The sequence below is a fragment of the Lacerta agilis genome, chromosome 10, assembly GCF_009819535.1.
Source record: "Lacerta agilis isolate rLacAgi1 chromosome 10, rLacAgi1.pri, whole genome shotgun sequence".
Classification (NCBI taxonomy): domain Eukaryota; kingdom Metazoa; phylum Chordata; class Lepidosauria; order Squamata; family Lacertidae; genus Lacerta; species Lacerta agilis.
The window spans coordinates 27792308-27809554 of NC_046321.1; the positions used below are offsets into that span (position 1 = coordinate 27792308).

The 17247-nt window shown below is 44.1% G+C and overlaps 1 protein-coding gene across 4 annotated transcripts in view; it reads right to left on the bottom strand.

Annotated features, from left to right (window-relative positions):
• Positions 1-10789, bottom strand: part of LOC117053650 (casein kinase I) — a 47948-nt gene extending 37159 nt beyond the window's left edge. The window contains exon 1 of one of the 4 annotated variants that reach the window (XM_033161595.1): positions 10640-10789. The gene's annotated coding sequence lies outside the window, so the exon portion shown is untranslated. Of the gene's footprint in view, positions 1-2470; positions 2490-2768; positions 2998-10449; positions 10474-10639 lie in introns of those variants that run through there. The other 3 variants (XM_033161596.1, XM_033161594.1, XM_033161597.1) reach the window with 3 other exon arrangements.
• Positions 10790-17247: the final 6458 nt, after the last annotated feature.

Genomic DNA, 17247 nt, shown 5'->3' on the forward strand with positions numbered 1-17247 from the left:
CAGCCCTGGGGAACAAACAGGAATCAAGAGGTTATATTCGAGCAAGAAGATAGGATTCATCCCTTCCACTACCCCAATTAAACTAGGAATGTAACTGCATATACATATCACTCATACTCTAACTTGCTCTCAATACAAGATAAGGTTTTTTATTATTATTATTCCTATAAACACTGGTGACACACGAACCGGAAGGAGCCAGCGGTTTTCAGAAGTTACTCTGGAGATGCTTGATCCCTAAAGGTTAGGAGTTTCCTAGGTTTCTCTGCCAGCTCTCTTCAATACATAACCCAAGAGTACAGACAAAAGTAGGGACCGGCATATCAGCAGCTAGTAACCCATCTCACTCAGGACAGCACTGGGCTCAAGCAAGCCCAGCTGCTCACTGTGGTTTGCAGTTAGTTGTGACTTTTTAACTTCCTGCAAGAACATCGGGGCTTAATTCGGAGGTACCCCACACAGCTTTACAACAAGCCTAGCAGCTGACTGGCCTTCAAACTCATTTTCTAAAAAATGTTGTTCAAGGGGGGTGGGGGAGACAAAGAATGAGATCTCCCAATTTCCCTTTCATAAAGATAATAATGAAGCACACAACTAAGTACCTCCAGTTTCATCAGACTTGCTTCCTAGTAAGCATGCATACGACTGAAACATTAATAAGGCAAGCAATGCTTTGGACACGAGGGTTCGGAGAAGGCAGCAAGACCAGTTCATGCCAAGGGCAACAACAAATCAACCCGTCACCTCAGGAACTGTTTCCAGGTGCAGGGGATGGGAACACTTACCCACCCACCCTGCTGCCACATCAGTTTCTCTCCAAACTCTCAGGCCTTCACCTCCTCCATCCAGAGAGACAGAAAGGAATTAAGCCAACTCTATGGCCTTCCTCAAACTAGAGCAACAGCCCTAGGCAGTCAAGATGCCAGCCAAGAATTCCCTCTTCATGAAACTAGAAAGACTCCCACACACTCTAACGCATATACTCTGCATGAGTGGATGCTTATACTATATTAATAGCCACTTCTATCTCTCTCCCTCTTTCTTTCTTTCTTTCTCTCTCTCACACACACATTCTAGAAAGCTGTATTCGAATCAGCACCACACACAAACCTACTCTACATTATGTAAATGCAATCATATAATAAAAATATGTGTGCATACAAACACACAGCAGGCCCCCCACACATCTGGCATTCAGCACTTTATAGTACAGCATAAGCAACCCCCCCCCAAGCAATTATTGTAAACAAGAGGACTTCCACACCAGCTTTACTTGATTTGCTAGAAATCAAGGATGCATCGAGGACTACAGTAGGCCACACTGTGCGAGAGCTGACCAGATATATATAATGGATGCTTCTGGGTTTGAAGAATGGGGGGGGGGGGTAATTCCATATCAGCTTCAAAGGATTGGGGAAACAGAGGAGTGTGCACATAAATACAGCAATACTTTTCTAAAAAGCAATGTGCCACGACAGAGATATTTGCTTCCTTCTCTCTTTCCTCTCCAGTTACCAAAAAAGAAAAGGAGCTAAAGAAGGCAGATCAACCACACACAACAAATGCAAGCATTAAAAGGAGATAAAAACTGTTAAGATCATCTCATCACTCAGCCACAAGTATAACTTAAAATTAAATCACCCTCTTCCAGCGCCAGAAGCATCTTATAAAATAGGGAGGGGGGAGAATAATGCAGCGAGGAATGAGAATTAGGCAACAGAAATAAGCAGCAAAACTTCTATTTACTATACAATCCTCATTACAAATCCCTGAGCTGGTACAAAGAAGCAACGTTTCAGAAAAGATGTGGGGGGTGGGTGAGATCTTGCCCCCCCTCTTCACCCCCCTGCCTACAATACCGAACCTTCCCAGTGCACAAAAGGAGAGTGTGATTTACAACAACAGCCACTTCCTCCCCCCCTCCACCTCACAATACCCACCCCATTTGTCAAATGTAACATTTTTAGAAATTCAACAGTGTTTACTATTGGTGTCCCCCCACCCCACCCCACCCCAAAAAACCCTCACAAACAGCCGAAGGTTGGAGCCAAGGGGGGAGAGAGGAGAAAAGAGAGATACCCGTTACTCACTACCAATTGTTTGTGAAACCATACACAGATGTTAAGTATATAGGAAACGGAAAGGGAGAAACGCGGGGGGGGGAGATAAGCAGCAATCACCCCTCCTCTCAAAAACAAACAAACAAACAAACAAACACACACTGACTTGGACATTAGGTTGAGCATAACCCCCAATAAGTAAAATTTAAATATATATATATAGTCAGTGGAGCCATTTCTGCATGAAGACAGCAAAGGGGGGGGACGGGGGGGGGAGAAGCGATACAGGAACCCCTCAATGTGTCCTTCCGAAAGTGAAGCCGGGGGGGGGGAGAGAGAGAAAGATGCCTGCATAATCCTTTGTCTCCGTCAAAAATTAAAACACACAGAGAGAGAGAGAGAAAACGAGCCTTTTGTTGTCGTCCCCCCGTTTCGGTTACAGCTTCCTTCTTCGCCTGTCACCTAATTCCACGGGGGAGGGGGGCAGCCCAATGCCAGCCCAGCCTTGTGTGCGTTGTGTAGTGTATGTGTGCGTTGTGTAGTGTATGTGTGCGTTGTGTGCTGTGTGTGAGCGAGCGAGAGCCTCTTCCCCCTCCCCCCCCGCCTTATCCTCCTCTCTCAGCAGAAAAAAAAAACAAAGGGACGGAGGGGCCGCATTTCCCCCCGGATTTGCACCCTAAAACCTGCCCGGATCCCCACAATATTCACCCTGCCTGGAAGGAGCCTGTCTGCCGCTTCTGCTCCCGGGGCTGTCAGGGAGGAAAGGAGCCGGGGAAGGAAGGATGACGGAGGATTGGGAAAGGCGGCCGTAGCCAGCTCTGAGCGCCGCCGCCGCCGCCGCTTCCTCCTTCTCTGCGCTCTGCCTGCTCAGCTGCCTCCCTCCTTCCCCTCCAGCCTCCCTCGGTGTGTGTACAGCCGAGGCTCTCGCTCATTGAGTTTCCATTGAGTCTCAGGGCCAAACCCACTGATGTCATCCTACAAAGCCCTGGGCCCTCCCTCGGAGGTTTAAAGGGGCAGCAGCTTGTTTTTGTTGCTTCTTGCTTTGCGAGGGCTTCCTGGTCCCCCACGCTGGCAAGGCAACCGCTTTTTTTTTTAGGGGGGGGAATAAACGCGGGGGGACGGGAGTTATTAAATGACACGCTACCCATCCCAAAAAAATATGTGCTTGCGCAATTTTGTGAAAACTGTTAAAAGCTGTCTGGGCTCACACCTGCACCGCAGTGCATCGCTATCGCGTTGCGCGGAATCCAGAAGAACGGGCGCCAAATGCCTCTTGTCGGGGTAAAGGAAAAGGCTCCCATTGCTCGGCTCAGGACAAGAGAGGCTGCAAGCTTCTACACATACTGTATTAAGCTGGAGGGGAAGCTGAACTCATCCTAACTTTCTGGGTAGGCATCCAAAGCATCCAGCTCTGCTGCACAGTTCAAAGCTTTTTAGCAAATCAATAATCCAGACAGATAAACACCTCAAGATCAGAAAAGTTATATTTTACCCACTCTGGACAAAGGGCTGAGATGTGGGAGCTTATAGTCCTAAAGCCTGGCCCAATGTAATGAGTGCATTAACAGCCAAATCTTACACAACTTTTCTTTTTTGTAAATCCCATTAAGACTTCCTACCAAGCCAAACATGCACAGGATCCAGATGGAAGTACCCCTCTGACAACAAAGGGCAGTGTTCGGTAGGGCAGCATTCTGCACTGCATGCAGAAGGTCCCCAGATCAACGCTCAGCATCTCCAGGGGGTAGGGCTGGGAGAGAGGCCCATATTTGAAACCCTGGGAGAACTGCTGCATGTCAGCATAGGCCATGCAAAGACCAAAGCCTTCTAAAACAGTGTAAAGCATCCTCCTGTGTTTCCTAAAATCTCAAGATTGTGGTTTGCTTTGCATAACATCCAGCCTGTATTCTGGAGAATGTGAGATGTTTCTTTGAAGCCTCCACACCAAAATATTTTTAACACTCTAGACTCATTACAACGTTTATTTGCTTTTGTTTACTTATTGGACCCTGAGCCATTTGCAAGTGCTATTCTCAGACATGTCTGTGCAGCCATCAACATGTGCTGCCTGAGGCAGTTGCTTCAACCTGCCTCATGGTGCTGGGTGGAACATCCCAAGAAACTCGCTTAGGAATGGGCTGTATGCTTGTCTTGAAAGCTCAGCTTAAAGTCAAACACAAAATCCAAACCATAAACATTTCGGGCTGCATTTTGTCATTTGCATTGCCTCTAAAATGGCTTTTCCTCTCCCTCCTATATCCTCCAGCCAATAGTTTTATCAAACAAAATTTACTTGATTCAAACCATCAGCCTTTGGATCATTCATATACATACCTGTATATGAATGTTCTGAAATGGTTCATATTTCTCTGGATGCCCTTGATCAAAGGTCACAAGACAACAAGGAATGACTACTTCCTGAATATTGTGGATCCAATTCTGTGAAATCCCACACCCAGCTGATAACAGACAGGCCCTCTCCCTGTCGAACTTCCGGCATTTAATTTCAGCAGGCAATTTAAGTTTTCTGATTTTTGTTGTCTTTAACTGAGTTTATCTTTATTGTATCTTTCGTAACCTTACTGTACACCACTTGGAGATTACGGTCACATCCACACCATACATTTAAAATACATGTCTTATCCCAAAGACTCCTGGGAACTGTAGTTTGTTAAAGGTGCTGGGAGTTGTAGCTCTGTGAGGGGCAAGTTGCCCCAGGATTCTTGGGGGGGGGGACGCACACATGTACTTTAAGTGTGCTTTAAATGTATGGTGTTGATGTGACCTCTCCATTAACAAAAGTAGAGCAGATAAAAAGGTTGGTAGCATCTATCATCAAATAAATTGCACAATACGGCAACTGTATGCTCTCATACAGCAATTGCCCTGGTTAGGGCCATTAGACATTCTTGTCTTGCTTAACTGGAGGTGCTGAGTAGCTTCCTAGAACACAGCCTCTCTCAGCTTGGTCACTCCAATTCTAGCTTGGCCATTCTTCGAAACCAAGAGGAGTGTGTATGTATGCTCTCATGTAATTCAGCTGAGGTGCCCAAGCCTTGTTCCCTTTCCCTAAGTATCTAGGAGTGGGCCCGGCTGCAGTCTGTGGTAGCCAGAGGAAGCCAATGTGGTAGAGTAGTGTCAGACTAGGACCTGGGATTGGGAGGGGAGCCATGGACGTCACCTTGCGCTCCCTGGAGAAAAAGGTAGGATATAAATGCAATCAATCAATGGCCAAAGTAGGATTCCTACAAAAACAACAACAACCAGTGAAGACACAAAGCTTGGTCTGGATTCAGCAAGCCCTGTTGCCTGTGGCTAATATTTTGTCTGGTGACAAAACTCAACCAGGGTCTCTAATGTCTATGCGTGTTAGTACAGTGATGATTCCACAATGTTGTCCTTGTAGCCACACAAAAATGAAATATAGTAGGTTTAGCGCCCACCCATTTCCTTGTTATTTACATTTTTTTCCCCTGGAAGCAAATAACATGGGCACAAATATTAAACTTGCACTATATTCTGCTATTTTTCCAGAAGTGACTTTTATGTGGTGTGACAGTTCAGCTATAACACAAAAACTAACTAGTTAGGGAAACATCAGGCAAATGGAATAAACTGTGGTATGAATGCAGCCAAAAAAAGAGGTCTTTTTTTACACAATTCATAATTACCGGTAATGCCTCGAAGTCACTGCCACAAGGACAGGGCTGTCTTAGGGAGATCGGCCGCCGTGGCATGGCGATCCCTCCGGCGCCCCCAGTGTGCCGCCTCTCCGCCGCCTCCCTCCCGCGCTTGCCGCCCCTTGGGAGGGGGGGTGGATGAGCGGGGGATGAGGGGCGTGGCGCTGGAGCAGTGCGGGGCTCTGCACGCCCTTCCAGTGCTCCCGGGACGGGAGGCGAGGGTGGCCAGCTCGCAGCCCGCCTGGGAGCGGCATGGGCGGCAGCGTCTGCGCTGTCAACGCGCGAGCGCCCGGCCGCCAGGCCGCCCATGGGGGCGGGGGCGGGTTGGGGAAGGGGGGCGCCTGGTATGCCGGCGGGCTCATGGGGGCGCCCCTGGGAGGCACAGCGCCCTGGCGCACTGCGCCGCTAGCCCCTATGGATGAGACGGCCCTGCGCAAGGATGTGGTCATGGCCAGTAGCTTTGATGACTTTAAAGGGGATTTGACAAATTCATGGAGGATAAGTCGAGGCTGATAGTCAAGCTATATATTTAAATTTGTATGCAGCTTTTCCATATAAATATATGTTCAAAGTGACTCACAATAGAACAACAAAAATGCAGATCAATATATCATTACAGTAACAAAATACTAAGATGACATTCACACCAGACATTTCAAACACAGTCCAGACTCAAGACACATCGGTTTCCCCGTGGAATCCTGGGAGCTGTAGTCAAACCTCTTGCAGGGCTTCATTTCCCAGCACCTCTAGGAAACTAAGAGTCCCAGGATTCTCTGGGAAAGTTCTGAGCTTTCAATGTGTGAAGTGGATGTGACCCATATAATTTTGTGACATAACATGACAATCCAACAAATAACTCATGCTAAAGACATCATAAAACCAACTATCCACCAGTGGCTAATATGGGGATATTTTGGTTGCCCTGTTATATCTGGAACAATTCCAGACTTCTTCACAGCGCTTTGCATTAGCTTTCTGGGCAACAGAAAACTGAGGTGACAAGTATGTCGTGTGTTGACAAAGCTCTAAGAATCCACTTGGATTTCTTTTACTCAGCATTACGCTTATTAAACAGAGAAAGGAAGATTCTTGAGGAATTTGAAGACATCAACAAGCAGGCTATCTTATCAGCACCCAGGACCCCTCATTGTTTGGCTCCTATGCAAGCTAAGCTGGCCTCGGACAAAATTAATTACACCTACAGGAAAGTAATGCTGCAACAATTTACTCTGTCACCTCCCAGTGTTCCTAAGCACCTTTTGCCCATGGGAGCATAGCAACTCACGCAAACTCCAGAAACCCATCTGTTATTAATTTATGCAACACGTTCATCTAACCAGCGGAGTCTACGGAACTGTGTCAACGTGTCAGGATTGCTCTAGGCAAAGTTTAGGATATATTGACCAGACCTCAACAAGTTGGCATGATGGCTAGACTGAGAAGGTTATGCATTAGAAGATTTTGGCAGGAAGGGAAGGAAAAGTGTATTTCCCCCCACCCATAGATTTCCCCACTCTTTTTTACCGTATGGTTTCATTTTACTTCAAACTTACGATTTTAAGGTGCATGCATTCAGTTTTAGGAACTCACACTGAACCCCAAAATTTGTCACCGTGCTCAACTTATACTTAACACAAAGACTTGCACAGCACTGATCAAAACAGGCAAAAAGTTAGCAGTGGTGGATTGTCCCTCTAATTGTCCTTGGCCCGGAATAAACAGATATTTTTCTTTTATGTTTTAATGGTAAGTTTGGACACTGTTACTTTTTTCTGCAAATTCCTTTCACAAGAAGCTAAATCTGACTCCTGCACCACTCTGTCTTAAGGTTTCGTGCTCCATGCCTTTTACTTTTTAAAAACTGGATCAATTTATTGAGGGATGTGTGGGGGAAAACACTGGGGGAAAGGATGGGATATAGCTCAGTTTAGCCTGTGCTTTGCATGCAGGAGATCACAGTTTCAATGCACAGCATATCCAGGTGGGGCTGAGAGAGAAATCTGTTTGAAATCCTGCACCGTCTTATGCACCTATAAAACTATGCCTTTATTAATAGGTTTTATAATAATAATAATAATAATAATAATAATAATAATAATAATAATGCAGCCCTAGGCATGTTTACTCAAGAGTAAGTGTCAATATGTTCAATGAGTAAACTAAGTTCTACTCAGAGTATACCCAGAAATTCATTGAGCCAAATGAATTGCGGCCATTAATTTTAATGGGTCTATACTATTAATATAATTCGCCCAGAGTGTTTAGGGTTTCAGTCTAAGGCAGGCATCCCCAAACTCGGCCCTCCAGATGTTTTGGGACTACAACTCTCATCATCCCTAGCTAACAGGACCAGTGGTCAGGGATGATGGGAATTGTAGTCTCAAAACATCTGGAGGGCCGAGTTTGGGGGTGCCTGGTCTAAGGCTACAATGTTGTGTACAATTTTGAAGCTCAGAATAAAACCCGTTTTTTTCTGGTTTCTTTTGGAAAAAAGCGGGAATTTTCAGAAAAATTGAAAAAAATGCTACATTAGCACTTCTTTTTTCTTTTCCAGATTGAAAGCCATTCTGTTACTTTAGAAACATAAAATATAACTATGGACATTTTTAATGGGCATAAAATTATCACAACTGGCATATTAAAAATATAGTGTATCCAAACAATTATTACAAACAGAATTTACTTTTTAAATAATATTTATTTGTATTTGTAACAAATGGAGCAACAATCTCCTGAACTGTATACTAGTTTATGTGGAACAAAAAAACCCCAAAAAACTCCACAAAACAATTTTTAAAAACCCAGAAGTAACAATTATTCATATTTCCTCTCCACAGTATTTAAAAAAAAAACATTCTCATAAAAAGAACTAAAGAAGGAAGTGGGACTAATTTTCAATGAATGGGCATGAAATTTAATCAGAATCATTTTCTGAGCTGTAATTAAGTATATACTTTCAGACCCTTTTTGTTGCTCTATATTTTCTTCCAGTGCTTTGAGGCCTAGAGAAGAGGAACAGAACCAATGCATACCACAGGCATGCAAAAACAAAACTGAAACCTTTTTCTTTTCTGGTGACAACAGCACCTCCTAAAGGAAGAAATGTATCTTGTTCTTGCATTGGAGAGTTCAGTTTGTAACCTACCGTAGGACTTGCTTGTCCTCACTGAAATTAGAAAAATCTGATACCATACATATTTTTTTAGAAATGATTTATAAAATATTTGAACCCCTTATCTTAAAATATTTTATTCATCATGTTAAAATAAAACATTCCATAATCTATTTTTTCATTTTTTCGGGGAAAAACAAAAAAGGCTTCAGGGAAAAAACTGGGGAAAACCTGGTTTCCCCCCCAAAAAATTCCGGGCCTTCACATCTCTAGCACAGAAAGTACTGTATATAAAGAGAGAGCAGGATGTTCAGAGAGAGTTAGGAGTTGAAGAAAGAAAGTTTAAATAAAGTTATTTGTTTCATAGTAGACCTTAATGATGATTAATACCACAATTCTATGATTCTACGACACAAATTTAACAAATAAATGCTAAAAAATACAATACAATACGATAACCCTTTTCTGAAAGGTAAATTAAAAAGTGTTTTAGTGCCAGATTAGAGGGGAACAATTAACATGATGCTAAAATGGCTCATTTATCTAGTTTGTTATTGTGCACATCAAAACCACATGCCTTCAAAAGGTTGGAAAAGGAGCATCAAGGTGATCTACACCTGTAGAGATGTTGGACTCCTTTTTTAAAAAGATCTAATAGATAGAAAGAACATTGGGAGAGAGGGGACACACAAGAGGACAACAATGTGATTATGATGTCATGTTGATACCCCACAAAAAGTGACTGAACAAAGGATGCCTCCAAACCCAGTATTTTGTGGAAGAGATTCAAGTGTATACCAAGAAATTTGTGCAACTGAAGCAATTAAATCATTCTGTTGCCCCTAGAACAATAAATCCCCTTTAAGAAAATTAAAATTGACTATTAGTAGTTAGGAAACTGATGGGCAGTGCACTGAAAAGTGTGCAGAATGAATAAATAATGAAGGACAAATTGAATAAATACCCCACAAGCAAATCGGAGTGACTATTCATTGTCATATAACCTCTCTGCAAATACACTGGAACAAACGCTCAGTAAAGACCAGATACAATCTGACATTCACATAAACTTTGTGCAAGCAAATAAGGGTGAATGGGTTGTCTGGAAGAGCGCAATTCCAGTGGGTGGGAGTTCCGCTGTAAACGTCTAGTGGGGAAGCACCCCAGGCCAGTGAGGACTGCACTAGTAGTTCACTATCCTACCTGAGTTGAAATAATAATAATAATAATAATAATAATAATAATAATAATAATAATAATAATTATTATTATTATTATTATTATCACAATCATTTCTATACTGCTTTTACCCTCTGCCTTGAGGGACATCTTTTGTCTTTTGTGACAGACAGATGCTCACAATGTTTCTCTGTACAGCTTTATATTTTTAAGGGGGGCGGGAATCTCAAAGCTGCTTACAACTTACATAAACATAAAAGTTCCACAAAACATAAAAGTTAACATTCCATCTCTTTCCACACCACCTACAGTTGGCTCATGGCCAAGCTGAGTGAGACAACTATCTCAGCTACCTGAGACTAATGACTTCTTGTCCTCATAATCTTTCCATTTTTAAACCCGGCTTCTTAGATACCTTTCTCCAGCCTTTTATCTTCTGCAATGAGGGCTTGGGGATTTAGTGTACTCTACGTAGTCCTCAGAGGCTAGGAGGAAAGCCAAGCTGTCAAGCAAACCAGCAATGGACAACATTACCTGCCCAAGTCAATATTAAGTGGTGTCATAGAGGCTGGGTTTACTTCATCAGTAGCTTAGGCCTCACTCACCTGACAAAATGGCTCTTCATTTGTGAGGAATCGGTGAGGTGGCCTCATTTCTGAAGATCTGAGCTCTTCCATCATAACAAAGGCCAAGCCGGGACTGGAACATCCCTAGTTCCTTAGTCAGAGCAAAGTTGTCTATTCCAGACTTTTCATATCATGGAGTCTCTCTGAGATAGAGCTCACAGCCCCCCCCCCCATCCAGACTCCAAGTCACAATCACAATCCCTATGGCAACTGTCATACTTGGTGAATTTGTAGACATGAAGGTTAGGTAACAGTCAATAGCTCTCTGCCTCATGGTTTGTCTGTGAATTAATGGATTTGGCCTCCACCCCACCTTCCTCTTGTCCTAGGCCCCCTCTTGAGAAATTTACTGAATTGTTTTATAGTTCTAGCCTCCAAAATGCCACTGTAGTGAATCCTAGCACTTCAGTCAGCTAGGTGGACCACTGTTTATAACCTGGATCATCCCAAACAATGCTTTACCAAAGTGGAGCAACAAATAAATTGTCCTTCCAGCTGACATGGAATTCAAATATCTTTAAGATCTGGTCATATCAAAATCCCAGTTTCAGCAAGTTAGCAATTCTCCTTAGGGCCTACCTGCTGGGTCTTGATGGGTCATATGATCTAGAGACCAGCACCTTTTAATTCCATAACATCTAATTTCATTTGCTGAATGCTCAAGTAAACTTCCCTTCTGAATATGTGGAATATGTTGTCTCAGCACTGCACAGCTGTGAATCATCAGAAAAAGGGAGTATTGCAGGTCAGGCCAACTTGGAGACTTAGAGGCATCTACAGTGACTGGGAAAATAAGGAGCAATTCACCAGTTTTCTCCCACTTAAACATCTTATTGAAGAAGTTTATTGAAGAAGTCCTTGAAGAAGTCCCTTTATGGAAGACTCCTTGTTGTTAAAGGAGCAAGAGTTTCAGCCTCTGGTCACGTACTTACCAGGAAGTTAGGATCTGAAGCAAAATGGAGACTTCTTCAATCTGTCTATTTTATTGTCTATGGCCTCGTTTCCTTTGAGTTGGATGTGAAATATTGGGACCATTTAGATTCTGTGATTGGTAAAAGGGTTAATTGATTGTCGGCTTTCTGGCCTCCATACACTAATTACCAAACTTAAAACCATGGAAAAACCTGGTCTGAACAAAGACATTGGATTCTTATCTCATTATACATGACAAAAGCTATCTTTAGCCATCTCACCCCTTGCCTTTTCCTGCAAGACCAATTGCAGTCGTTAACAGTCGTCAACAGGTTTTCCACACCTATCAGCTGATCACCCATTCCCACCACCCTTCTGAGTAATACCCCTCCCCACTCTCTCACTATATATAAGGGTCTGGTGACTTCTGTTTCAGTGTATCTGAAGAAGTGTGCATGCATACGAAAGCTCATACCAAGAACAAACTTAGTTGGTCTCTAAGGTGCTAGTGGAAGGAATTTTTTATTTTATTTTGTTTTGACTATGGCAGACCAACACGGCTACCTACCTGTAACCTTTAAAGCAGTTAAAAAATCTATTTGCAAGCCAATCACCAGATGTCAAATCACCCACATGCCAAATTTGACCCCTTGGGTTAGGATCTGCTAAGAATCTGGCCCACAGAGCCAAATGGTTTCCTCAGCTCTACCATACAGAATACTGAGCTAGATGGGCCAATGATCTGTCTTAGTACAAGACAGCCTCCTATGTTCCTATGAGGGCTGTCCAATAAAACAAAATGGCCCCTCTCGGACAAAGGAAATACAGAGGGATCCTGGAACCTGAAGCTGTTGAATTACAATTCATCAAGAGGTTCAGTTCCAATCACTTAAGGGCAGAGCTGAGATAAAGTTTTTATAAATCAGTATTCACATGCTAATTAGCTGCCCAGGATGTCTATGTTATCACCAGCCACTGTTTTGTGACTGGTCATTGTTTGGTGCAATTATCATCTTCTGTACTTTCTGTGTTTCATTTCCCTTTGACCTCGCTGTTTACCATGCCACCCCACCTACCTGTGTGTGCATATTAGATAAGCTTATATGCCATAATAAATGGATTAGTTTTTAAGGTGCCTTGAGGCTCTCTGTTGTTTTTGCTGCAACAAACTGGCATGGCAACCCCTTTGGAAAACGTTTCCCCTATTCTGAATATAAGAAGAGCCCTTTTGGATCAGACCAGTGCCTGTCTAGTCCAGTATACTGTTCTAACCAGATGCCTATGGGAAGCCTGCAAGCAAGACATCACTAGCTCTCTCTCTTACACTTTGCTCCCCAGCAACTAGCAACTCAGTCACAGTGCCTCTGATTCTGGAGATAACAGTCATAATCCCAGTAGCAGACAGTATAATGGGGCAATGGCACTTACCTGACCTCCTGACAGCTGATTCACTGCTGCTTACCAGGAGGGGAGGAGAGAAATACAAGGCAGTGGGGAGGTTGGCAAGGTGTGAAGGCATTGGTGGAGCCAACCTGTTGCTCCTGCTGGTGCATTTGATCTTGTCTGCCACCTTTCTTCCCCACCCTGGTAAGCAGCAGCAACTCAGCCGTCAAGAGGTCAGGCAAGTGCTACTGACCCAGCACACAAGTCCACTACTGAGTCATCATGATTGTAGCCACTGATCACCTTATCCTCCCTGAATTTGTCTAATCCCCTTATAAAGCTGTACAAGTAAGTAGTGATTGCCACTACTTCTTGTGGAAGTGAGTTCCATTGTTTAACTATATATCGTGTGAAAAAGTATGTTCTTTTGTCTGTCCTGAATCTCGCAACATTCAGCTTGGTTGGATGCACTGGCGGAGGAAGAGGAGTGCGGGGGGAGCATACCACCCCCAGAAGCACGATCCTGGCAGGGTGCCATCACAGCTGCCCCCCCCGCGCACACTGGGCACCACGCCCCCAGGATGCGTGCCAGCCCTGCCCCGCCCCTGCCTGCTCTCCAACACCCCCCCCCCGGGTGCCGGAGCATGAAGCTCCACCACTGGTTGGATGACCCCAAATTCTAGGAATATGGAAGAGAGAAAAACTTATCCCTATAACTTTCTTCATACCACAAATAATTTTATACACCTCTGTCATGTCCCCCCCCACTTGTTCACAGTTGATCATACGTGCATCCCGGGATTATCTGAGGGCACCTGCTCCTAGGAACATGTGAATATAATTTCTGCCATCCTCCTAAATCCTTCCTTTAAAAGAAATGCACGCAAAATTATGTAACTGGGTCATCACGTCCACTGATAAATAAGCACCTTGGCAATTTCAGAACTATATCCCATAACAGAGACTATTGAGACTCTTCTGGTGAATTTTTTACAATTCTACCAACTAATATCAAAAGGTTGTGGGGGGAGGGGATACATCTCATGAACCTTTGCTTCTGAAATAAGGTATAGACAAAAATGGGAAGGGGAAACAGTATACACCAGCCATGATGTTAGACCCTTTAGGACTCTGAAGGTTTTTCAGTTTGCTTTATTGTCTTGATTCTGTTTGGGCTTCAAGGATAAGTGCGGGCAGGATGAAGGTTGAGTGCCTGTCAGCAGTAGTACACCTGCAGGATTAATTACCGGTAACTGTGCTGGCCCCTGTCTATTGGCCTATCTCACCTGGCAGGTGATGTAACATCCCTCACACCATCCCAATAATGGCTTCTGGAACAGGTGTGAGGCATTTAGGATATCAGGCCAGCCAGCACGTAACCACTAAGGGTCTAGGTAAACCATAGAAATTAATAAATGCCAGGGTTTTGATTAATTGGGATATGGATTTAAGTGCACAGGTGTGCCAGACAGGGAATTCTGGGAATTCCTGGGTTGGTTTATGCAAACCAGCCTGGCCAAGCTAGGACCATTAAGGGAACAATAGAAGGCTGTTGAGGATCATTGCCAATGGAAGAGAACTTCCGCCTGCCCTGAGGTGTGAAGACAGGGGTTTGAAGGGTTGCCAAGGTGATGGGGTGTGTTTTTGAGCAAGGGTTTCTGGGAGGAAGTAGGAGGATGAAAGAGCTGCGATCCATCTTAGAGGGGGAAGGTTGTCATGCTGTAAGAGCTGGACTTCCTACATGCAGAATGAAGGTGTAAATAGGTGAATACACCATATTTCTTAAAGCACGACAGTCTCTGCTGTGTCTTCTGTTCTCCAAAGGGACACAGACCATGTGTGTGTGCCTGGGACCCCATGGGCTCTTGCCACCGCTTGGCAGAGAAAGGGTCTGGCACCCGGCTTCTGTAACAGTATGTAAATCACCTTGATGGGGTCTCTCACATTCAAGATTTGGTGTAGGCCATGACTTCTTCTTCTTCTTTTTAGGCCATGACTTCTTGGGTGCCAACTGGAGTTTTTCTGTTGTCATTCCTTGGAGCTCCTGATAATAGAACGGGGAAGTATTTTATCTTCCTTATGCTGTGTTATTCTGGTTAAAGTCAGTTTCACTGCCTTTTATTCTGTACTGAAGCCTGGTACTTAATAAAAGACACCAACACTCTCCACTACTGTTATTGCCACTGAATCCAAAACAACTATTGCATTTGGCAAAACAATAATGCATAAGGATATATAAATTTTGTATTTTCTCATTATGAAAATATAATGCCACCCTTGGAATGTCACCCATGTTACATTTCAGACTGGCCAGAATGTTATAAGCCGGAAGAAGACTCTCCCTATTCAGCAGCTGGGTCCAATTAAGACAGGCATGTTCCACCCCCACCCCCCACCCCCGGTGTCTTTTTAAGTAAACAAAATGAAGACTTGCTTTAAAAAATAATTATAATGGAAGGCGAGAATTTAGGGAAGGGACTTCAAATATCTGCAAAATCTACTAATTGTAGCATAGGTGTTTTTTTTTGTTGACATGGAGAATGTTCCATAATGTCATTGTGTAGCAGCAGGACAGTGGAAGAAAGCCCCATTTTATTCCTACAGTGACGATGCTGTTAAGATTTAAGTGAGACGGTAGTGCAAAACTGTATGTGCTGAGAGTGTTTCTTTTCTTTTCTTTTCTGGTCAGGTTTGGCAAATTGTTATTATTTGTTACTCTGAGGTATCAGGAACGTAGAAATGGTCCAGTTACAAAAGAATATAATGTTGGTGGGTGGGAAGGGAACAAAAAGGGAATGTTATTGACCACTGTGCACCCACAGGGTTGTCCAAAGCAGAGGGGCAAGGGGCTGTAAAATCATGAATTCCAGGGACCAAAATTACCTACCTGCAACACTGTGCCAAGTAGACTTGTGCCACTGGGACCGCAACCACCAATAACACCTGTCTGTGCACCTTTGCTTTGTCAAAAGCAGTGCGCTGATGGGTCTTGGGGACAACAATTCCATTTAGTGTTGCTCTGGGGATTCAAGGCTGGCGCCATGTCTCCTCATGAAATCCTCCTGGGGATGAGAGGGGCCTGCAAAGCCCTTACTCAAGCGCTCCAGCTGAATTCATACTTGAATGTGGCAAAGCTGTGATAATACCCCACTCTACTCGCGCTATCAGTTCCCTTGGGATTTAAATTGTGGGTGGGAGAGCTGCTGTTACAAACCAGCCCCCTCACACAGGGGGGGGGACACTAAGTGATTTGTCCGAAATTGTGTACATTAGTGGGTGGCAGTAGAAACAACAAGGGGGGGGGAGCGGAAGGGGGCCCCGTCACACCAGACATAGAACGGTTTCTTATACCACTTTAAGAGCCGTGTGGGGAATCCTGGAAACTCTTAAGGGTGCTAGGAATCATAACTGCGAGTCCACTGTCTTTAATGAACTACAGTTCCCATGATTCTTTTGGGAAGCCATGACTGTTTAAAGTGGAATAGGAGTGATTTAAATGTACTGTGTGAGTGTGACACTGGTGTCTTTTGCATGCTGGGCTGTCATTGTTTCCACCACGGCCTTCCTCTCCCCCCACCTCTCCTTTGCCTTTGACCTCTGTGGGCAAAGATGATTAAGGCACTAACTCTGTCAGTTTAAGCCTTGATCCACCAGGCTGTGTGTGTTAGCGCCGACTAGAAATAGCAACCAGCCCAGCTGTAGCAACGAGCTGGGAGATTTCAAGCATTTTTAGCATACATGGCAAATCCCTTTGGGCATAATACAGTAAGGGTGAGAGGATCAAATTTTGCCCCTCAAAGATGCACCAAGAAGGCCCCAGTTTCTTCAGGCGTGAGGGGCTGCAGTTCCTCATCCCTCCCCCATATCCTGGAGGAACCCTCACCCACCCCGAGCCATTGATGCTTATTACACCAAAAGGTCATTAAACATCCATTAATCTTAAACGAAATATTTTGGCTTCAGAGGATATTGCAGATACTTTAGCTTTCTGTTTAGCAAGCTGCATTTGCAACAAAATGGTGGCGTGTAAAGTCCTTCTGTTAAGGATTCATTCCCCTTCCAGGATATTCTATTCCAGCCCCTTCTCCCCTGCTTTCCTCCTTTACCTCCAAGGAATCCAGGGAACTGTAGTTTATGGGTGCTGGGAATTGCAGCTGTGTGATGGGCAAGGTCGAAGCAGAGAGGCTTGTAACACCAGCTAAGGAGGCTTCTCTCTTCTGGAAGATGCAACTGCTAAGTGTGATTTTTACTGCCTTCAGGCATTCCCCTTGACCAGCCGCACGCTACAAGAT